The sequence below is a fragment of the Canis aureus genome, chromosome 2 (assembly GCF_053574225.1).
Source record: "Canis aureus isolate CA01 chromosome 2, VMU_Caureus_v.1.0, whole genome shotgun sequence".
NCBI lineage: Eukaryota > Metazoa > Chordata > Mammalia > Carnivora > Canidae > Canis > Canis aureus.
Window position 1 is genome coordinate 19,030,083 of NC_135612.1, and position 23,575 is coordinate 19,053,657.

The following is a 23,575-nucleotide window of genomic DNA, read 5'->3' on the forward strand; positions in this document are numbered from 1 at the left end:
CAGACGGTGGGGAGACAGGACTCTGCAAAAGAAGATAGTGAGTCAGGATGAGAGGATCCCAGGGTAAGAGACTAAGGGGTATGCTACTGAGGTCAGAAGTCACAGAAGGATTAGGGGCAAAAAAAACAAAAAACAAACAAAACAAAACAAAAACCTCCCACAGGTCTTGTTTACGTTTATAGATATATAATTCTCTCTAGAAAACAGATTGTAAATTCCTTGAATATGAGGGACAGCAGCTATGATGAACATCGAAAAATATGATAGTCAATAAAGACAGAGTGGAGAGATCACCAACATGGGTTAATAGAGGTAGTATGAGGTGGTCAAGTTCAGCAGTATGGATATAATCAGACAAACTGGATTTGATAGGATGATGGCATAACATTCAAGCACGTGGGATAGAAACTATAAGTATTTCCAGTTAGAAAAATATAGCTTGTGCAAAAGTGGAAATGGGCAAAAGATAGTTAGGGGACAATGAACTGATAATTGTGATGAAACTGAGGACTTGCATAGGTTTGGGAATCCCTTTATAGGAGAAGGAAATAAACCAGTTGATAGAAGATTCTTGCGAACTGAACACTTTTACTTAGCACGTATATCATGATTAAGGTGAAGACTCTGAAAGTTTGGGATGGGGAAAAATACATTGTTTGGGAAAAATTAATCAGCTTTAGTTTATAGGATGTATTAGCTAGGGAAGAGACTAAAAACAGTGAGACCATTTAACAGATTATTGCAATAGCTAATTGTGAGGATCCTGAACTCAGAAAGTCATAGCTGTGCGAATAGAAAGGGATGAAAAATAATGAGGGAAGAATTGACAGGCTTCAGAAAATATTTACATTTTCAAACATTACACAAGGAAAAGTCTCTAGGTCAGCTCTATCCAACTGCACTTTCTGATTTTTGAAATTTTCTCCACACTGTGCAATATGGCAGCCATTAGCCACATGTCACTATTGATCACTTGAAATATGGCTAGTGAGAAATTGAATTTGAAGTTTTGATGTTAATTATTTTAAATTTAAACAGCCCCATGTAGCTAATAGTTACTATATAAGTGCAGTATCTCTTCCATAACAAATTGCAGCAGCATCCACACCTGAGTGGATAAAAGGATATTTTGAGTATTGCATTGGCAGTGTTGTCTCTTAGCCAGTGATTTGAGTTTGGCACTCTTGCTGTCTTTGGCAATTAGTGCAATGAGTTGAATATTTTATATTTTTCTCTAACTGCCTTATGGAAATAGAAAAGTGAAAATGCTATCACTAGTCTTAATAAATTTGTGTCTCATCAATTAAGTACAATTAAGACATGGGAGGAAATTATTAAGTGTCCCGAAAGTGGCAAAACTTCTGTCTCAACCTAACCTGGGGAAAAAAATAAAGATAAAATCATATATAAAAATGATAGAAATATACTGCCAAACATAATTTGGGATTTACATAATTTTATTATTAACATCCTCATCATTATTTAGCAACAACTCTTATAGATGCAGTGACATGGAACATTATCATTTACTTTTCTCACATTCCATTTCTGGTTATAATTTCAACAATGTATTGTATGTGAGTGCAGACATCTCTTCTATATATACTTCTCACAACATTGAAAGTTATTACTATCTTTATTTTTAGTGAAGAAAATGTGACTAATTTTTCTGTAGCTACACATCTAGTAAATGACAGATTTTGAACAGATCCAGCTGATTCCCAAATTTCCAATTTTTGGTGTAGATAAATACCGGACGAAAGTCCTCAAGCTATCACATGCAATAATGCAATAGTCCATGTTTTAACATTTTTAACTTTGGTTATTCAGGCTTATTCTCTCAGGTTTAAAGCTAGATTTAATCACATATTTGAGACATGAGAGATTTGATGATTAATTGCAAAAATACAATGGATTATCCTATTAGTAAATACTAATTAGTGTTTATTAATGAGGTAAAAATTAATTTCTTAAGACAACATATTTTCTTATAAAATGTAATAGGAAAGTATTACTTGTCAGAAATTCTATAATAGATTGAAACAGTCACTGTTCTGATTGAGACTGAGGTGTTCCTGTTCTTCAAGTTCATGAAAGGAAGTACAAGAAGCAATTGTTTGGTTCTAGTACCAAGTTGTCAGCAAGGAACCACAAAACTGGTTGTACACCCTTCCTAAACAATCAGCAGCCTTGCGCTTGTATCCATGTTTCTGAAAGCTAGCCAATCACTAAACACACTGAAAGTTAGCCAGTACCTTTATACTCACATTTTTAAAACTTGGCCAATCTCTGGACTCTGTGCTTCCCCCAAACCCAATATAAGATCAGGTTTTTGCTTTATCTAATAACTGTGTTTTGCCCTATATTAGCCTGCAACGAATACATCTCTGTTCCAGGTATAGTAGAATGGTTCTCCTCCCTCAGTATTTTTTCCCTCTTTTACTAGGTGAGTGACGCTCTCCTAGTATCTATGACTAGATGTGTTTGGGAGGGGACAAATGACAAGAGATTATCTAAAAATTTGGGGAAAATACCTCTCTCTCCTAAGTTCTCATGTCCCTCCTGAGGAGACTCAAAGAATATATTAAAAGATAACTAAAGTGACCAGTCACAACCAGATCTCATCAACTAACAAATGTTAAATGTCCTTTCTTGATCTCCTTTTTCTCTTAGTGTTCCTCCAGTACCTACTGAGAATGGGCTAACTTATATAACATCCAAGGAAATGGAAGTTCCTCCCTGACTTCAAAAAGAATTTGTTAAAAATATGCTTTATTTTAGTACACTTGGATGGCTCGGTCAGTTAAGCCTCCAACTCTTGATTTTAGCTCAGGTCATGACCTCAGGGTTGTGAGATCAAGCCCATTGTGGGGTCTGCGCTGGGCATGGAGCTTACTTAAGATTCTCTCTCTCCCTCTTCCTCTGCCCCTCCCCCTGCTCACACATGCACTCACACTCTGTCTCTCAAATAAACAAATCTTTTTAAAATATGATTTTTAATTTATATTTATTTATGTAATTTATATAAATAAACTTTTGGTTATTGATTGCTAAATTTCATAGGGTCATATAATTGATCTGTATTGTAATTTATGTTACAAAATATCCTTCTGCCCTTTCTAATTCCTAATGAGAGATTCTGGAATGTCATTCCTGCACTTTCCACTGTTAATAGTAACATTGCCCCTGCTTGACGGAGAATACTTCCTTCATTAATAGCAATCTACTGAAGATTGCATGGGCATTGCGATTTTTCCTTCAGGGCTACAAAATCCTGGACCTGCAAAGCTAGGATTAGAAATCTGACAACATTTTGCACAATATAATACCACAATATTATGTCCAAATTAAAACGACCAAGTTCAAATTTATCTTAAGAATGAGATTCTAAATGTGATTCCTCTGAGGGACTAGAAATGGGGCAAGTAGCATAAAATAAAGGGTATGAATCTTGACTGGAGAGTTTCTCCTTCAAGTCATGTCTTCCCATAGAATATAATCTTAATATATTTTAGCATTTGTGAGTGGAGAAAGATTACTTCAATAGGATCAAGCTTTTAGGATGTATACAAGGGAGAATTAGGTAAAACAAACTGGAAACTAATACACAGCAATGTGCTGAAATCCCCATGTATTGGCTCACCAGAACCAATTATTGCATTTTCAGAATTATGTTAATTGGTTGACATCATATTGGGAAGCTTGAGCTCTGCCATGATGGAAGTTTTTACAATGTGGAAATGGACAAAAAATATAAATCAAGGTTTCTTCTCATTCCCACCCCCACCTCTTGTGTCCTTCTGTTCAGTTATCTTTCTCTGAAGACTGTTTTTGACACACATATCTTTATGAGCCACATAGACCCCATCATGAAAATACAATATTCCTATTTCTTTGTAGAAAAGGGATAACAGCAGACGATGTGTTTTCTGACTAAATTGAAGGGGAATTATTTACTAATTCTAAAATGAGGTTTAAAGGATGAAGTTCTGACCCAGTCTATTTCTCTTTTTCTTTTCTTTTTGTGACTACATAGAGAAATTATAGGCTCATTGGTATCAGGTGTAGATCTGTTTTCATAGTGGCTACACCATCTTATAGACCCACTAACAGTATACAAGGACTCCAATTTCTCTACAACCTCATCTACATTTGTTTACTTGCTACCTTTTGTATATGTCTGTGTGTGCGTGCGATAATAGTCATCCTACAGATGTAATGTTATTTTATTGTGATTTTGATTTGCATTTCCCTAATGATTACTGATGTTGAGCACCTTTTCATACACTGTTGGCCTTCTGTATGTCCTCTTTTTAAAAATGTCTATTTGAGTCTTTTGCCCATTTTTGATCAGGTTATTTTTTAATTTGTTTACGTATTTTTTTGCGATTGAGTTAACTTTTTTGCTATTATTTCGGATATTTATCCTTTTTTTTTTTTAATTTTTATTTATTTATGATAGTCACAGAGAGAGAGAGAGGCAGAGACACAGGCAGAGGGAGAAGCAGGCTCCATGCACCGGGAGCCCGACGTGGGATTCGATCCCGGGTCTCCAGGATCGCGCCCTGGGCCAAAGGCAGGTGCCAAACCGTTGCGCCACCCAGGGATCCCGGATATTTATCCTTTACCAGATATATGGTCTGCAAATGTTTTCTTTCATTTTGTAGATTGCCTTTTTTCCTCAGTTGATTGTTTCTTTTACTCTGCAGAAGCTTTTTAGTTTGATGTAGTCCCCCAAATTAAAAACAGAACTACCATGTGATTTAGGAATTACACTTATGGATATATATATTCAAGATAATTGAAATCTCAAAGAGATTTCTGCACTTCAAAGCTCATTGTACCATTATGCACAATAGCGTAAATAAGGAAATAATCCAAATATCCATTAAAGAATTAATGAGTAAAGAAAATGTGGAATATACAATGGAATAATATTCAGCGTTAAAAAAGAAGAATTCTATCATTTGTGACAACATGGATAAATCTGGGAGACATTATGCTAAGTGAAATAAGTCAGTCAAAGGACGAATACTGCATGATGCCACTTAGAGAAGGAATATAAGATAGTCAAACTCATAGAAGCAGAGAGTAGAATGGTGATTTCCAAGGGAAGTGGAAATGGAGGATTCTTGTTCAAGGGGTATTAAAGTTATAGAAGATGAATGAGTTCTAGAGATCTGTTCTTCAACATATTGCCTATGGTTAAACATATGGTATGTATGTATGTATGTATGTATGTATGTATGTATTTATTTATTTATTTTGTTTAAAAGATTTTTTTAAATTTATTCATGATAGGTAGAGAGAGAGAGAAAGAGAGAGAGAGAGAGAGAGAGGCAAAGAGAGAAGCGGGCACCATGCAGGGAGCCCGACACGGGACTAGATCCCTGGACCCCAGGATCACACCCCGGGCCAAAGGCAGGGGCCAAACCGCTGAGCCACCCAGGGATCCCCAAACATACGGTATTTAAAAATGCACTTAAAATTCATAAAGAGAATAGAGCTCATGTTAAGAGTACTCACTATAAAACAAACACCCCCCCAAAAACAACAACAACAACAACAACAACAACAACAACAACAAAGGGACAAAGGAAACTTTTGGAAACTATGGATGGTTGTTTTTGTTTTGTTTTAAAGGTTTATTTATTTATGACAGAGAGAGAGAGGCAGAGACATAGGCAGAGGGAGAAGTAGGCTCTCCACAAGAAGCCTGATGCAAGACTCGATCCCAGACCCTGGGATCACACCCTGAGCTGAAGACAGACGCTTAACCGCTGAGCCACCCAGGCATCCTGATGGATGGGTTTTTTACGTTGATTATGGCATCATAGGTATATACACTTGTCCAAACTCATCAAATTGTATACATCAAATATGTAGTTTTCACATTAATTATACCTCAATAAAGCTATGGAAAAAAAAGAAGTGAAAGTCTACATCTTGATTAATTCATTCTTCCCTGCCTATCTTTGAATCTTGGTGACTGTTAAAATAATGAGAAATTCTGGGTTTTTGGAAAAACACAGGAGTCTTTACCTCAAGTAATTTTGAAAAAATGTGACAAATTTTCATCAGAGATGACCTCCTCTTTGTAGGCTAATCTTCTAGGAAGGGCTTCTAAGACTGTACCAGCATCATCATCATAAATAAGTGTAGAACGACCATCTCTTTTGTGTCTTGTGTGATCTCTGGCAATTTTGAAGCCAGATACAGTCCAGATAGAACAACAACAAATGAGAGAAAAACATTCCTTAGTACTCTGTGGGAGGGAGTTTATGGGATTGTGATGGGCCTGGAGGGTATAGTATTGGCTGCACTTTGGAAGATTCACCTCTACTGGATCTGATTAGTTGGTGATCAGTGTTAAGCAAAGTTAAATGATGATTTGGACGAACAGGATTAGATTTATAAGGCTCTTTTTTATTTTCCTTTTTGCTTTATGGTTGTATTCTGAGAAATTATTTGGAATTAGATCCCATTTTCTATTTTAGTTTTTCTTGTTAATATAGTATACTGATTCCCATCTCTGCACATTAGAGTCACCTATGGAATTAAAAAAAAAAAAATCTTGATACCTGGCCCCTATCCCAGAACAATGAAATTTGAGAGCAATTCAGAATCACTGCTCTGGAATGTAGACTTTTAATGGGTTCAAGATAACTAATTTAATTTTGTTTTATCATTTAAGGAGTTAATTTCTAGATTGGTTGTTTTTCTGGCTATCATATTTTCATACAGTTCTCTTAACTTTCTTTTTTTGTATATATGAAATATTTTTGATCAGATGACACCTACTAGATAGGCTGCTGTTTTCTCCAGGACGTCAGTTCTACAGGCTGTTAATTTGATAAGCAGTTTGTGTGCTTTGTTTTTCCTTGATATTAAAACAAACCTATTGAGACATCAGCACATCTGGGGGAAAACATGCTTTTAATATTTAGGTTGTTATTATTCACTTTGAATAAAAAGCTATCAAACTTGACATGTATCTTTAAAAAATAGAAATGAATCCTTAGGGGTAATAATGAATCTGATTTTGAGAAGAAAGCCAACTGGGCAGAGAGCCTTAAGCAGTTTTCCTCATTGTTATTTTATCATAGGACACGACCTTTGAGAATATTAAAATATGACTCTTGTCTACTGACCTTATAACAGATATAGCTCCTGTTAAACATGGTTGCTTTGTTTTTTGCTTTTGTGCTGCTGGCATATATGGCGGTTTGTTGATTAATAAAAAAAAATCCTCAAGACATGAGGTAAAATGAATGCCATGTTCTGGTGACTGGTATATACCAAACTAGAAGCAAATTCACATGAGAAAAGTGCTCGATAAAAATATTTCATCTAAGATATTTTCCAGCTGAGTTGCCTTCGAATTCTGTTCCCACCACATTCTCTGAATTGCACGGTGGAAAAGCTGAGACTTTTAACTTATGCTCTTCAGAGCACTGGGAACTTGGGCACAGAAACCAGGTCATTTTTTTTTTTTTTTATTGCTGTCTTTCTGCAAGGATTTAATTATTTTTTATATTGTTTGTATAAAGGAAGAACAACTTTAGGAAGAACTTTCTTTAACAACCGTCAACTATCCCAGTGATATATTCCCATGCCATATAACAGTGTATTTTGTTATTATTGACAAATTATAGGGATCAAGTGATAATAGCCTTTGTAGCCCCAATTTGGATTTATATGTGTTATAAGTATAGTAAGCCTAATATTGTTTGTAAGAAAATGTGTATTAATAGCATATATAGCAATCAACAAAGATCAGTGTGTTTTATTGAGAGCATATTACCTAAATTTAGGGAGTTAGCAGTATTGATTATTTCATGCCAAAGACGTGTTCAGGTCTCTACAGTAAATATAGTTTCTTCCTTAAGGGTTTACTGTCAAAATTACATATTATTCAGCAGGACTATCCAGGCATGAAATGAACATGTTACTGTATTCCTCTGTGTTTATATTCTATCTTTATTCTAATTTAGATCATGAACCATTTGGCAAGAACCATGCTTAATCCTATCGGCACTTACAGAATAGTAAGCGAAATAGATCCTTATCAGTTTCTTGAAGAATTCCAGTAAGAGAGACAAAATAAGTTTACCAAAGAGATAATGTAAGATTTAAAGAAATCTGAGGGGATTTTGAAAAATGGCTTACTTAGAAGAATATTTGTTCATGAGGTATTAATTGCCAAACAGTTGTATGAAAGGCATCCTTCTGGACCATATCCATATCCATATATATGTATATATGCATACATTTACATATACACACATGTTTTTTTTTCTTTATTCCTAGGAAACTCAGAGTCAATTTGAGGAAATGAGATAGATGCAAATAACTATAAGGCAAGAGAGATTGTGATGTGTCAGGCTAAGATTTACACTTACTTCTGGTTCTGCTATCCACTAGTTATGTGACAGTAGGCAGACCATAGAGCCTTTCTGGAACTTAGTTTCCACATCTGTAATATGAGAGTATGAACTGCTTTGTCTCCAAGATCCTTTCCCTTAAATAAACATTATTAAAAAGAGGGCACATTTATATGATGTACATTTTAATGCACTGAAAACATAGCCATTCTTCAGTAAGAAATTATTATTAAAAAGCTGATAAAAATTGAGTGGGTCAGTAAGAGCTGGAGAAGGCTGGCATGTGAATCATATGTGAGTGATCAAGAGAAAATCACTACCTTGGTTTTCTTCTTTCCCCTTCCTGGAATGATCTGCTAGATGCTCCTCTGGCACTCTCCCCATCTTCCAGGTCTTTGGAGACAGGTCACTTCTGCTGGAAGCCATCCTTGACCAACCTACTCACCAAAATCTCCTTGCCCACATCTCACTATCCCATGCCTTGCTTATTTTTTCTCCTAGCTTTTATTACTCCCTACCATTGCATTTTATATTGGTTTAAATAGTTAATTATCTGCCTTTCCCAGTAGGATACAAGCTCTATTATGAGAGAAATTTTATATATGTGGTTCATTGCTGTTTCACCAGCTTCTAGGACAGTGTCTGGCACATTGAAGCCACTTTGTAGACACTTATTGACAAAGAAAGTAAACTTCCTTATGACTCTTAATTTTTGAACAATAGCCTCTCCTCTTTTTCTACAATATCTGTTTACTCTCAGAAGTATTACACTACCTAAATAGTTTACTGATTTGTGCTAGCTTTTGTAATAAGATTCATTTTTGCTTCCTTCTTTCCTTCCATCCTTTTGAGAAGTGGAAAGGAATTTTCAGCTATTTAGTAAAGAATGTGGAGCCTTTATCTTGCCTAAATGTCAAACTAGAAACCTTATGCGATTGAAATTTCTCATGAGTATAGTGTTATTTACAAGCTTTATCAAAACAGATAGAAGAAACAATTCTTGCAGATTGTTTTCCATCTTATTTTTAAGACAACCTGAATATACACAAAAACTAAATATATGTATCTGTATATATTTATATTTAATATTAAAATTAGCTTTTTGAACTTATGAATTATTTGTGTCTGCTCAGGTCAGAAAAACAGATTGTACTTTTATTTTTGATTCAAAATAAAGTGTCAGAATAGTGAAAAGCTGAACGGTAGCTAAATTTGGTTCCCATCAGGAATCATTAGAATACTTAGATAGTCACATTGTCACTGGCTACAAAGTCGATGGGAGCAGTTGCATAGGATGAGTTAACTCTATAAGGAGAATCCTCTTGAAATTCTGTAGGTGAAAAATGGTTTTACTATTTTGAGAAAAAATGGAGTTAAATTGCTTGCACCAACTTGTTTTCTCTTTAAACAGAGACTTCAGAAGTCCAAACAAAAGAAATTAATTTGTTGCTTTTATGAAGCTAAATTATAAATTTATATAGTAAAAGCTTAAATTATTTGAATGAAGTAAGAAAAAAAGAGATATAATCATAGTTTTTCATAAAACCTGTATTCTAGCATAACTGATATTGATTTATAGCTCTTATTTTTAGTTTTTTAATTTTTAAGGCTTGTTTAAAACTTATTTTGAGAAGGGAGGAAAGAGAGAGAGTGTGTGCGTGCACAAGTGAGAGGGACAGAGGGAGATGGAGAGAGAGAGAATCACATGCAGACCTTGTGCTGAGTGTGGCCCCCAACACGGGGCTCGATCTCATGACCCTAGGATCATGACCTGAGCCGAAAAGCAAGAGTTAGATGCTTAACTGACTGTGCCACCCAGACACCCCGATAGCTTAAATTTTTATTAAATACAATCATATTTATGAGTTCCTGGTTTTTATTATCACTGGTATACTAAATATGCTCCCAAATATCATAGATACAGACATAAATTTGGGTGTTTGGATTTTGATTTTGTGAACTATCATAATAATTATTATTATTTTTTGAACTATCATAATTATAGAAAAAATACCTTAAACAGATCAGAATTTCAGTTTTGCGATTGGAAGGTTGTTCCAACCTCTGATATCCTATGTATGTGTTGCCATTCTTTGCTCAAGAAAGAAGCCATGATCAAAAACACCTTGTGTAATTTGGCTCTGTTTGCTGCTTGACCCACTATTGCTTTAACATGGCTCCTCTCAACAGAAAGCTTTGATGAACTGTGTTTGTGCTACGACCGTCTGCTATTAACATGAGAGAAAATGAAGGACTCTACTTTTAAATAATATGGGCTCCTTGATATTCACAAGCACAGAAAACCCAATCAAAATATCATACTTGTTACCATTAGTATTAAGCTTGGATTTCTGTGCTTTCCAAAGCTGAGCAAAATGGGTATAAATTTAAGTACTTAGGTTTATACAACCAAAGCAATTGTGTTTGTGCAGGCAGTGGTTGTATTTGTAGCTCTGTTCATTTTAAAACTGACTCATGGCTGAATTATGAATGGGGCATTGGCCTGTAATTTACAAATAGAAAAGTTTGGACTGGTGCCTCCTGCTTGTAGCAAAGGCAGATTTTATTAGTTTTGGACTTTTGGTAAGTGCACTATAGCAAGAATATTAAATAAATCATTCATTTTACTAGTTAAGAACATGGAGAATTTGTACTTGCTGTGACTGAGACCAGTACAGCTAGACTTAGCTGGGTATGGGCTGACCCTAGGTTATCATCTGGCATAGCTACAAATTCCTCTCTTACTCATCTAGGCTAAATTCATTAATATTCCTTCTTATGACATATTGGAAACCACTGTTACACCTACCCTTTCAAATTCCAGAACATCATACTTTTCAAAAGTAGAGTACACAGTAGTAATTTAATACAAATCCAAGTTAGGTAAATTCATGTTTAGGGTTTATAAAAATGTATCTGCTTTATTGAAGAGTTTTAAGCAAGTGGATTATTAACCTTTTAATATCTACTTTTAAGTGTACTGTTAAGAATCTGTCTGGGTTGTGGAGCCCATAGACACATTCTAGGCAAATGGCGTAACTTCCTGGGCTGAATCAGTTTAGTTCAGTTAAAATCTTCAGTTTACTGAATGATTTGAATTGGATCACCATCCCTACTTCAGGAGCAGAGCTGGCCAGAAGTGAGGAAGGGAATGAGGCCTGCTCTTGTTCTCACTCTAGCATGTTGGAAGGGAGGGTCTCACATTATGTGTTTTGAATGTCTTGTCTTCTTCCCTATGCTGGGTCTAGCTCCTTTGGCATTGTAGGAGGAGATGGGATGAGGGGAAAGGGGATGTGTCCCTTAACCAGTTTTCACTTAGTTATCATTGCTTGCCTGGCTCACATATAGGGACGCCAGCATGGTGGGTATCTGCAGGTTGGCTCCTTTGAGGGCATGTGTGCAAGTTCTTCAAAGACCTCTGGGGGTTAGGGGAGCTACCTCACTCTGATTTCCTTGCTGTGTGGGTTTAGGTTTGAATGGTGGTCTCCTGTCTGGGTGGAATTCAGGTTAGATAGCTCAGGCCAACTGCTGTCTTCACTGTTCATGTGAATCATGGAAAACTGGTGTGAACTTGCCAGCTGTTCCCACCCTACTATCCACATCCCCAATTCTCTTTTTTTCTCTCTTGAAACAGGTGATGAGCAAGTCTGCTACCTCAAAAACTATCATATTGAGAGCTCCTTCTCCATGTAGCTTCCTCTGAACTTCACAAGTGATTCTCTTGGATCCCTCTTCATTTGTCTGGTTGGGAGAAGGCACCCTTTTCCTTTCCCCCATGAGGAGGCAAGAGAACCTTTTCTCACCATGAATTCTGAATTTCTCATAAGGCTGATGATCCTAATGACTCTTTCTTCCTCCTTTTTCCTGGCTATGGCTAATATCTATGGTGGAGGCAGTGGTAGGATGGCAGTGGTTAAGTGGTACAGTCCTCTCAGCTGACTTTTAGTAAGCCTTGGGGAAGGTCTCTCTCCGAAATCATTGGTAAATCTCTTTAAAATTTGCAGGTATTAAAATTATTTTTTATTTTTGTTTTTAACTTTGAGCACTGTTTGCTCATTTTGGGATTGAGAAAATGAAGTCTCACTTTATGTTCAAAATTTGAAGCAACTCCTCTTAAGTAAAAAAAATTCTAATAATTCCACCATTCAAACCGGGTGGGTCAAGTAGACCAAATATTGAAACTGTATTTTCTTTGTTTCTGCCTGGAGTTGACACTTAAGCTGTAAGCAGTAATATGCTCATCCTTTGTAACATGTAAATTATGTGACTATTGAATCGGGCAAAGTTTTCATTTATTTTATACATAAAATGTGACCAATGTATGGTTTTGAAACGTAAACATTAGGATACAGTGTTGCAATGTTGTTTTAGAAACAGGTTCCCTGAAATATTTTATAGAACCAGATTCCAATGAAATAAGTATTTCAAACAGAGTAATTCCCAATATGTATGATCTTTAGGAATCTCTGGGTCTAGCTTCAAAATTAAACTGTTACTGGTATGAATGGCAATTATTATCCACACAGTTACTCAGATATTAATTTAGAAGAAAATTTATTAGTTATACCTGCTTACATTTAGTCTTTGTCAAGTCATTTTAAGGCTCTGAATAAAAACAGAGAAGTAATTTCAAATTTCAAAGAAAATTTGATGTACCTGAATGATATTTATAAGGGCAAAATTATATGGGTATTATTTCTTATCCTTGAATAGACTATTTAAAGAAAGCGGTAAAATATTGGTATGTAAAGAGACAAGGAAGCTGGTTTAAGGAGAAAGGTGAATCAGTGATTCACTGGCTGATGATAGAAAGAAAAGGGTAGGAGATAGAACATATAAAACAATCAATACCTGTAATCTGGGTGTGGGGGCAGGTGGGAAGGGAATAGAACTCAGGTAAACTATGAGTGCTGTGAGGGAATATATAGAGAGGTATACCTGTGGTTAAGAGGTGAGAATGTCTTCACTGATAAGAGAGGTATCAGTGTGTGATAAATCTAATGAATCACCATTATCTATAGGTATGATCACATCACATATGTACATATATATGTGAATGTTCCTATGTTTTATATGATTAATCATATTATGATTACATTAAAAGAATGGAGTAACTAAATGTTTTAGTGTGTAGATTGTATTATCTTGCTTTATCAGTGTGAGAATGTGGCTCCTTGTCTTATACTCTGTATGTAAGGGAGAGGTGACTTGGAGCCTCATCTGTTACCTGTAAACTAGGCCCTTACCTATTCCTATCTGCCAAGCAGTTTTCCTTCCTCCATCCTAGCTCTCTGGGATGCTGCAATGGAGGTGATTTGGTGGTCAGCAAAGCATCACCTCATCATAACTTCCCACCTGTTACGAAAAGGCTATTCTGGTTACAAATTCAGTTCTCCTCCCCTCCACCCCACTGCTCCCAACTTCACATCATTCTGAATCTGAGATTTCTCTCTAGAAATCTCTTTTTTGCTCCTTTATAACTCCCTAATAATGGAAAATGGTCATTTCTGAGTTTTGCATCACTTGTATCAATAAGACTTACTTAGAGTTTTGTGGGATCTCTGGAGGGCAGTGGCTGGGGTGGCAGTTGGGTAGGACTAGGGTTTCATCTGCCTGGTACTGGGCTGTAGGGCTAACTTAAGGGAAAGTTTGCAGAGTTCATCCAGTGTCCAAGGGACTCTGCCTGCAGGGCCTGATCTGGGTTGGCAACGATGTGTAAAGTGCTCACAATGATTTCTATCAGCAGGTTGGGACATTCTGCTTCCAAGGAGGTCTGGCTAGATTCAAGTAGGAGTCTGGCCAGTGCTCAGGAAGAGAGACAGATGAGAGCTGCACTGAGTCAGGGTCCTAATCTAACAGGACTGAAATGACCCCAGGAAACTAAGCATAGTCATTAGAAAAAGAGGGAAATATGGTCACTTTCTAGGGGACTGTGGTTCATGGGCATCACAGGTGTTTGGGACTTCTCTCAGGAGCCCCCCACACCAAATTTAGGTCTGAAAAACAAGTGTTTTCCATCCTTCCCAGCTGAGGAAGTCACACCCAAAACACTCCCAAGCTTTATTAGAACAGTCATACGACCTATAGAGGTTGAAGGTCATCAGGGCATCTCTGGGCAAAGCTCAGGAAAACAGGAACCAACTTAGCTCTTTGTTTTTGTTCTCATTTTGACCAGAGACATCTTTAGAAGGCGGAGTCTAATTGTGTGTGTTCTCATTTTTTATATCTAATTGAAAAGCTAAGTTTTTAAGGTGGATTTTCTAACAACACATGTGGTTTTCTAACAACACATAGAGTATTTCAAAGAAGGAGGTTGGGATATGTGGGAAAGGTCTATGGCACAGAATCTAGCAAGAATAAGAGATTTCACTCCTTTAAGATTAGAACTAATGTTTTTAAACAAAAAGTGGGAGTGTATTCAGAAGCATCCTCTGGTCGTTTCTTTATTCTTTTTAAAGGATAGTTTATTCTTGCCTAAGCAATTAAAGAAAGTTTAGAGGTATGGGTCTGTATTTTATTTATAGTTAATATCTACACTTTTACTCTGAGATACTCTGGTTTAGAGCTTGAAGGAGGAGGATTTGTAATAAAAAACATACAGAAGTGAAGGCTATAAAGAATACTCATGACAAAGGCACAAGCATTTGCATTTCATGTTTGTAAATGACTCATAAAGTAATGAAACCCTTTATAGTATTTCCCCACATGAAACTGAAGTCAAAAGCTTTTAATCAGGTCTGTCCTTAAATGCATCCTCCAACAATTTCATAAGGAATTTTTGGTCTCCCCTAAAAGAGAGATGAGAGTATCTCTTTGGAATAATTGTAATGGGAGGGAAAAATTAGTTAATTCTCTCTATAGTGGATGAAAATTGGAGGTTGCTGTAAGGACAAATGCACACGAATGACATGCCAGGACTGCTCGCATAGAAACTCATGTGCTTGGGTTCAGTGTTTGGCCTCAGGCCAAAGGCTGCAACTAACAGGAAAGTGTCAGCATCTCAATATAATTGCATGTCCTGGAGCCTATTATTGCACTAATAAAAATGCTTTTCAATAAATCTGAGAAAGGAAGTGGGAAAAAAAACACCAGAAAGAAAGGAATTGCCTGAAATATTTTATTATATTTAATAAAATTCTCATTAATGGAAAGAGTAGCTTTCTGCTAAATAAATGTACTTTAATTTCATTTTCTGATTAATTTGATTTGGGGGAAAAATGCAAGTACTTTTTTTTTTCAGTGTACTTTCTTAAGAGAAGAGTAAAAGGCAAGTAGGCATCCCTGTAGGCGAATGTTTTCTCAAGGAGAGGGCGAGGAAGGAGGACCAGGACACCAGAAGCCTGGGGTTTAGCTAGTAATTATGTCACTGATGTACTGAGTGACCTTGGGCAAATGATTTAACCTCTCCATCCCCATACATAAAATGTAACTGTTTCACACTTACAAAAGTCTTTGAAATAATAAGATTGTCAAAGGTATTTGACATATGTACTATTACTTATAATGAGTGGAATAAAGAGCATATATGATCACTAACAATGATCTTAATTATGCATAGCAGTCACCTGAGTATCCTTACAGGCACTAGCCCTAGTAATGTTAGTATACGAATGTAATCTCTGAAGAATTTTCTATTGTGCTTCCTATAAAACAAAGGAACACAAATAAGAGGAAAAGTGATAACTAAATTGTGTTGCTTACTTACTGTGGATGATGTTCTCAGGCGTAAAGGGAAGGGAAAGGAAAAGTAATTCTTTTGTATTAAGTTTCTACTAAGAGCCAGATATTTACATACGTTGTTTTCTCTTTGTGGTTAGCAAAATTTCTGGCACAGAGTAGATGTCCAACAAATATTTGTTAGGTGAGTGAATGCCTTTTGTTCCTTTTTAAAAAAAATTTTTCGACATAACCTTATAAAGCAAACCTTATCTCTATGTTACAGAAGAGAATGAGGTTAAAACTAAAAATTTGACTAAGAGCACATGACAACAAATGGTAGAGCCAGAGCCAGAATTTGAACACAGATTTGTCTGACTCCCAAATGAATGTTCTTAGTAACAAGACCTTGGTGACATTTTGATTAATAGAGGTTACCAGCCCAAAGGTTAACAGTGATTATGATGGCTTTATTGAGTACAAAAGAAGTTGACGGGATGAGATCACCTACACACTTTGGACTTCTGGGATTCGGTTAGCACCTTACATGTAAGAACTATATCTGAATGGAAGTGTGAGAGAAAGGTAGGTGCTGACTGTCTCTCCCTGGTGGCAGAGATGCTCATTAGCTGGCATGGCCTGTGTCGGATCTTGTGGTCAAAACTGAGCTGTAAGAACACTTCTCACACACAATCACGGGTATGAGGAGCTGATTGAGTGGAAGGTATAAGTCATGAAAGAAGGAAGACCCAGGTGCAGTTGTGAACTGGGAAACAGGGAAAGGATCAAAGGGGAAAGAACAGTAGTGAGTAGGATGTGGTTTGGGTAGGACCTGGCCTGAAACTCTACTCATGGCTGAGCTCTCTTGTCCCAACTACTTTGGTAAATGGCCAGGGAGAAAAAACGTGTTTTGCCCATTGGTAGAAAGCTGTCTTTGCCTTGTGTGGTAGTTATTACTTATTGCCTGTCTGTTCTCAATCCACTCTTTTTTGTCCTTGCTTTGTGCTACCGGAGCTAGATCTTGTAAACATTTTTCCTTAGCTAGCTGGCATAATGTAGGCTTTGTTGGTAGAAAGAACTGGAAGGTCACTGCAGGAGAAAGGGGTTTCTCTTCATCTTTTCAGTGTATTTGTTTGTTCTTGCTCCCAGTAGTGATCACTCTCCTCCTGTTAGTTTTACCGATGCCAGGGGTCATTTCTCAGCGAGTTTCACCAATACTCCAGAGGGTGGCTTTCTGGCTAGTTCACCAACAGCAGTAATGGCTTCCTAAAGGATCTCACCTAGCCTTGGGGGGCAGCTTCCCAGAGAGCCTTCCTGACATTCCAGGGGATGGCTTTCTTTGTCTCTGGTGCTCCACCAGGCAGTCTGCTGCTGGCCAGCCCTGACGAGTGGTGGTCAAGCTAACTCCTCAGCTACTCAAAGGCCACAGCCATACCTCCCTAATGAGTTCAACTCTTAGCTTTGGGGAGAGCCCTCTTCCAGATTTATTCTCTCGCTTGGCCCTAGAAGTAGTGACTGCTTCCTTTATCTGCTCTTATCATGTTCTTTACTATTCTCTTATCCCTTTGTAGTTAATCCTCTGGTATAAGCCAATAATTTTTTATATTACATTTTCTCTGTTCAAATTTCTGGGGTGGTTTCTGTTTCCCTGCTGGACTCTGATCAATACACCAACTTGCCCTCAAAAGCGGAGCTTGAGACAGAGGCCTATGTGAGAATGTACTCTTAGAGTGCTGGAGATTAAGGACAGGGTACTGAAGTGGGAAGAAGGAAGAGACAATACAACAATGTGTTATCAAGTTGGTCATGCTGATGGGCAACTGGTTTTTCAATCCCATGGCACTTTCTGAGAAACCATGTAAATATATCTCAGAACTAATGGTGGAAAGAGTGGAGAAAGTTTTTTATTTTTTGGCTTCCATGTCCATTGTTCAGAGTGAAGTCCTGCCAGATTACATTAGCTTGAAAGTGGTTGAAGCCTGCAGAGAACTGGTTGCCGCAGCAGTGATTGGAATACTAGTTAAAGCCAACAGAATGTGTAAACTAGTATATAGGGGTGTTAGGTATAATTACCAAAATAAATAATGAATATTTAAAAATCTTTTCTCAAATGTCTTATGAAAACTTCGCTAAAATCTCAGGGTGAGAAAATTAAATCAATAGTTGAAGAATGTATGAGCTGCAACTCGGTTCCTTCCTTAAAGGTATCTAGATCCAGTAAGGGTGAGAGTGCGTGGGAGATCAGTCCTGTATAAAATAAGCATTGAGCAAGGCAATAAGCAGTATGTAGTTGATGTTAAATTATATTACTATAGAAATTTACTAGAAATTATATTACTATAGAAATTTACTAGGAGACATTGCATCTTACTGGAACAAAAGGCCAACTAGTCCAAGAAATGACATTTTTCTCTGCCAAAAGTAAGAGGTCATAGATAACTATGACAAGGAAGAAGAGACATTGTCAGAAATTCAGGAAATAGCAAGAGATAGGTCAGCTTGGTAATGGTTAAAGAAGCAACTAAAAACAAAGGTTGGAAACCAAATGTCTCAGGATTTTGTTATTCCTGGGGCTGTGGATGTGATTAGAGAGAGAAAACTATGACGCCAAGAGAATTCTGATACCTTATGGAGGAATAGTGATACCCTCTATTCTGCTGCTCAGTTGTCCGATAGACATCTCCTAAACTCCTCCCATCCACTTTCCATTTTGATTCAGTGGGAAATGGGAGAAGTCTGTGTCTTCTTGCTCTTCCTCCACACCACTTGCTGACCTCAAGCAAGAACTTTCTCCCATCTTCATTATCTGAGGCCATAATTGTTTCTGACTGGTTTCAGCTTGCCATTTCCATTTTCTAATCTGTGAGCAAAAATTACAGGGCTTGATACTTATTTTGCAAATATCTATACTTTTTGATTTGGAAATCTTCAAACATTTTTGAACTTTTATTTCAGAAAAATATATTTTTTAAAGAGTTAGCATTTTTGAATTCCAGGAAGCTAGAAATTGATGTGAATCATGCAGTAAGAATATGCGATTTTCTACAATATGATCCATTCTCCAAATAATATAAAGTTTAGGGGTGGAAGGAAATTGGAGACAAATTTTGAAGATGGCAATAAGAACCAACATTGACTAAGAAGTCAGGCTTTGTGTGAAAGCTTTCATTTATCTGATTTGAAATGCTACCAGAAGGGCACTATGTTAGATTTGTAGCTGATGAAACTGGCTGTGGAGGGGTGTGACTAACGTGTTCTAGGTCAGACAGACCAGCCTCTCCTGGGCTCCTCTGTCCACAGTCATTTCTTCTCTAAAATCCTGTTGCACATTTTATATATAGTGTGATTTTGGCCCTTCCGGTATCCAGACCTACACTGTCAAAATATGTTTAAGCTCAGCCTTTTCAGGTAGATTAAAGACAAGGTGTATTTCCTGAATATTACTAGTGCCTAGTGATGTTAAAAGGATGATGAGCTCTGGGTGCTATGGGAAGGAAACTCTAGAGTTGGTGGATTGATGCCAATTCTGTCACTTAACAGCTGGTGACCATAGGAAAGTCACTTAAATTTCCTGTGTCTCAGCTTCATTATTTTATAAAACGGGCATAATAGAACCCATCTGCCAGGATTTTTAGGATGATTAAACTAGGTATTGTAGTTAAGCCGTTCCCAAAGTGTGTTCTTTGGAATACCAATTGCAAAAGGTACTCCTCTGGGAGGAAACTCTTTGCTTAAATTAATTTGTGAAATGTAGTGTACTGCATAAACTTTGTTTTGTTTTGTTTTTTTACTCCAGTTGATTTATTTTAAGATTTTATTTATTTATTCATGAGAGACACACACAGAGAGAGGGGCAGAGATACAGGCAGAGAGAGAAGCAGGCTCCATGCAGGGAGCCTGATGTGGGACTCGATCCCAGGTCCTCAGGATCACGCCCTGGGCTGAAGGCGGCGCTAAGCTGCTAAGCCACCCTGGCGTCCCTAAACTTTGTTTTTTAAGATTTTATTTATTTATTCATGAAAGACACACAGAGAGAGAGAGAGAGAGAGAGAGAGAGAGACAGGCAGAGGGAGAAGCAGGCTCCACGCAGGGAGCCCAACGTGGGACTCGATCCCAGGTCTCCAGGATCAGGCCCTGAGCTGAAGGCAGCGCTAAACCGCTGAGCCACCCGGGCTGCCCTAAACTTTTTGAGCCACTATGAAAACTAGTGCATTCAGGAGTCTGGAAAGCTCAGCAAGAAAGAAGGCTGTTTACTTTTTTTTAAAGTGTTACCTTTTCAAGTGTTTCTCATATATGTCTGATCAACCATTCTTTCACTTAGCATATATTGGATAGGTAGAAGGTGCACTGAGAAACATAAATGACAGTTGGTGCTTGTGTTATGGTATTCAGATTTTAGGATTTGAGTACTAGATTGAAAGATTGTAGGATGAGAGTTTATCCAAAAATGTTAAGTTAAAAAAAAAAAGTGCAGAAGATGTTCCCCTTTGGGTTTAAAGAAGGATACCTCTTACTATATTGTATTGAAATTTTGAGAAGGATGCAATGAACTATTAGTAATAGTTTCCTCTGTGATGGTGACTATGGTACAAGGGAGTCAAATATTTGGGTATATTTACCTTTTTGTACTGTTTCCATTTTTTACTATAAGCAAGTATTACTTGACTAGAAAAATAGAGGGCCAACTAAAAATGCACCTTAAGTTTTAATGAGTTTTAATAGGTTAAAACTTTATGAAAGCTTTCATAGTGTTAAATCATTTCTGAATCCTTATTTTTATAAGAAGGAGTTTTATGATCTACATTTGTTATGTGAACTTAACCAGTTTGGTAATGTAAGTGTATAACAGTCTTTTCCTTGTTATGCGCAAGCATTAAGCAAAGATGCTGTTCTTCCAGTCGGGAAGTCTACTTCCAGATCTCTTACACTACAGGAACCAATGCTAGAGGCTTTTAGTAATATCAATCTGTGGACTTAAGTTTCCAGTGGATTCTTTAATCCAGAATCAACTAACTCTATAGTGCTACCTTTGAGAATCCCAAATAATTTGTGAAAAATTTAGCAGTTGTTTAAGATTTTGTATTTACTGGCTTAAGAAGTTGAAACTACATTCAGGCTAATAAACTCATTCAGAAAGGTCATACTGTGTGACATCTTACAGTTTCAAACCCTGAAAGTACAAAGTATTATTAAGTACACCCTAGACATCAATTTCTTACAAGGCAGAAGAGGTGGATATGAATATGCAGTGATCGATAATATAAACAGGAAAGAAAGAAAAAGCTCCTTTTCCTATTCACAACATAAAGAAAGTAATTTGCAGTGTATTTCCAGTACATAAGGTACTTAAAGCACATTTGGCAACACTTAGCAGTAAGTGGCAAATCATCGTTATGTCTCTTGGTACCGTACACACCCTCATCCATCCGGTATTGGGGCATTAGAACAGTCCTGTGGCTACATCTGCTCTGTAGGTCTTGCCAGTCTTTCGATTTTTGAATTTTGCTTTAAATCGACTGGTCTATTTTTTTTTTTTTAAACTTGTTCTTTAGGCATAGATGGAAGCTACTGGTTTCATCACTAGTAGGAGAAAAAAGAAAGAGATTGCCTCTTGGTTTACCAGTATCTATCCATTCTTCCTCTGCCCAAACCTCTGGTCTGTTCTCCATTACTGATTTCCCAATGGGCTCCACCCTCTGCTCTTTAGCTAGAAAATTCACCATTTCCTAGTGGACTGGAATTTCCTGTTTGATATCCATCTAAAAATAAAATCAGAGGGAAAGAAAGGAGAGGAAGTTAAGAAAGGTCAAAAGGAATGCTCTAGGGGAAATTTCTTGTTTTTAGAAATGGCAGATTAGCATTTAAACCAATAAAGGAGAAAGCAGAATAGCAATTTCTCCAGGTACCTTTTTAGTCTTCTTTCTTCATTTCCCAATGCCCATAATTTGAGAACCAATGGGCAACAAAGTATGCTTTTACCAACCCCAAACCATCATTACCCAAGAACAATGTACTAAAAGTATGGGTGAGGATATCGGTGATCAGCTAGAGAAAGTTTGTAGGGTTGGGAACAATCTGCTCTTTATTCCCCACAGTTGTGGAGCATCTGTTGAACAATTACATCTCTCTACTAACATTAGGATGAATCTTGATTGGTATTTTAACATTTTAGAAAATTATAAAGCAGAGATGTGATAAAGATAACCTTTGTTGATTTGTTTTGCCATGTGTTAGGCACAATCTGGAGTCCTTTATATATACCAACTCATTTAATCATCATGTCAACCTAATGAGGTAGGTGCTATTAATATTATTTCCAACTTAGATAAGGAAAATGAGACATAAAAAGGCTAAATAACTTGCCCACAATCTCACAGCTAGTGAATGATTAGGATTAGGTCTCAGGCATTCTAGTTCTAGAACTAGTCCCCTTAACTACTGTAGAGTACAACAATCTCCTGATGGATATACAGCATTACAGATGTAAGGAAATATGATTTTATATAACATAGTATTGTGTATTTCACTTGCTAATTTTATGTGTTATATCATAAAATCTTAGAGAAGGGAGAATTTAGCAGGACGGTGTAGGTGAGAACTAATATTAATTGTTTGCAAAGTGCCGGTCATTTGTATGCATGAAGAGGTAGAGACAGCATCTGTTTGGATGCTTCAATTGGCTTAGGGGTCAGGACACTTTTACTATATAGGGCCAGATAGTAAATATTTTAGGTTTTGTGGGCCATATATTTCTGTTTCTTTCCCTTCCTTTTCCTCCTCTTCTTCTTCCTCCTCCTCTTCTTCCTCCTTCTCCCTCTTCCTCCTCTTCCTCCTCCTACTTTCCTATACCTTTTTATTTTTTATTTATTTTTAAATTTTTTTCTCAGCATTTATTTGGTATTTATAATTCGCTTCTTTTTAAAAAATTTATTTTATTTAAATTCAATTAATTAACACATAGTGTACTATTAGTTTCAGAGTTCCTTCCTATACTTTTTTAAAATGCAGAAATCATTCTGAGTTTGAAGCAGTACCAACCAGATTTGGCTCTAGGTCATGATTTCCCACCTAGCTTTAGAAATGAAAATGAATTTGCTTGATTGTGTGTTGAAAGGTAGGGTGAGATTTGGAGGACAGTTCATCAGACCTCTGGTTCCACTCCATTCAGACTTACTGAGACCGTCTTTGCATTGGATTAGTCCTCCTATTTCTTCCTTCATCATTACAAGGTGGTGGCACAGAACAGTTTGGTTTCCATGCTTCTTCATGTGTAAGGGATAATATGGTAGGGTAGATAAAGGCTCTGCTGATAAACACAAAGCAGGAATCCGGAGCATCACTCCGATTGGAGAATGTTAGCATTATCCACATTCTAGACTGATTCTTGAAACCAGGAATTTATGACACTTATTGGCTTAGACATGAGTTGCTTGAACTCTCAGGATTGTGTGGCAAGAGAGATGGGGTTATCTGTGGGTCCAGCTCATTAGTCTGGAGTGGGTCTTGAGATTTTGCATATTGAATGAGTTTTCAGG

At 36.9% G+C, this 23,575-nt stretch overlaps 1 protein-coding gene and 1 long non-coding RNA gene across 33 annotated transcripts in view; one reads left to right on the forward strand and one right to left on the reverse strand.

Moving 5' to 3' along the window:
• LOC144293967 (uncharacterized) overlaps positions 1-23,575 on the forward strand; it is a 1,010,193-nt gene that overhangs the window by 102,884 nt on the left and 883,734 nt on the right. The window lies entirely within an intron of this gene.
• On the reverse strand, positions 18,320-23,345 carry LOC144294055 (uncharacterized). 2 transcript variants are annotated; one of them, XR_013361453.1, is made up of 3 exons: positions 23,215-23,345; positions 21,661-21,799; positions 18,320-18,900 (listed from the first exon to the last, which is right to left on the reverse strand). It is a non-coding gene; the product is annotated as an uncharacterized LOC144294055 (long non-coding RNA). The 2 variants fall into 2 exon arrangements; XR_013361454.1 differs by lacking the exon at positions 18,320-18,900 and having other exon boundaries at positions 21,510-21,799.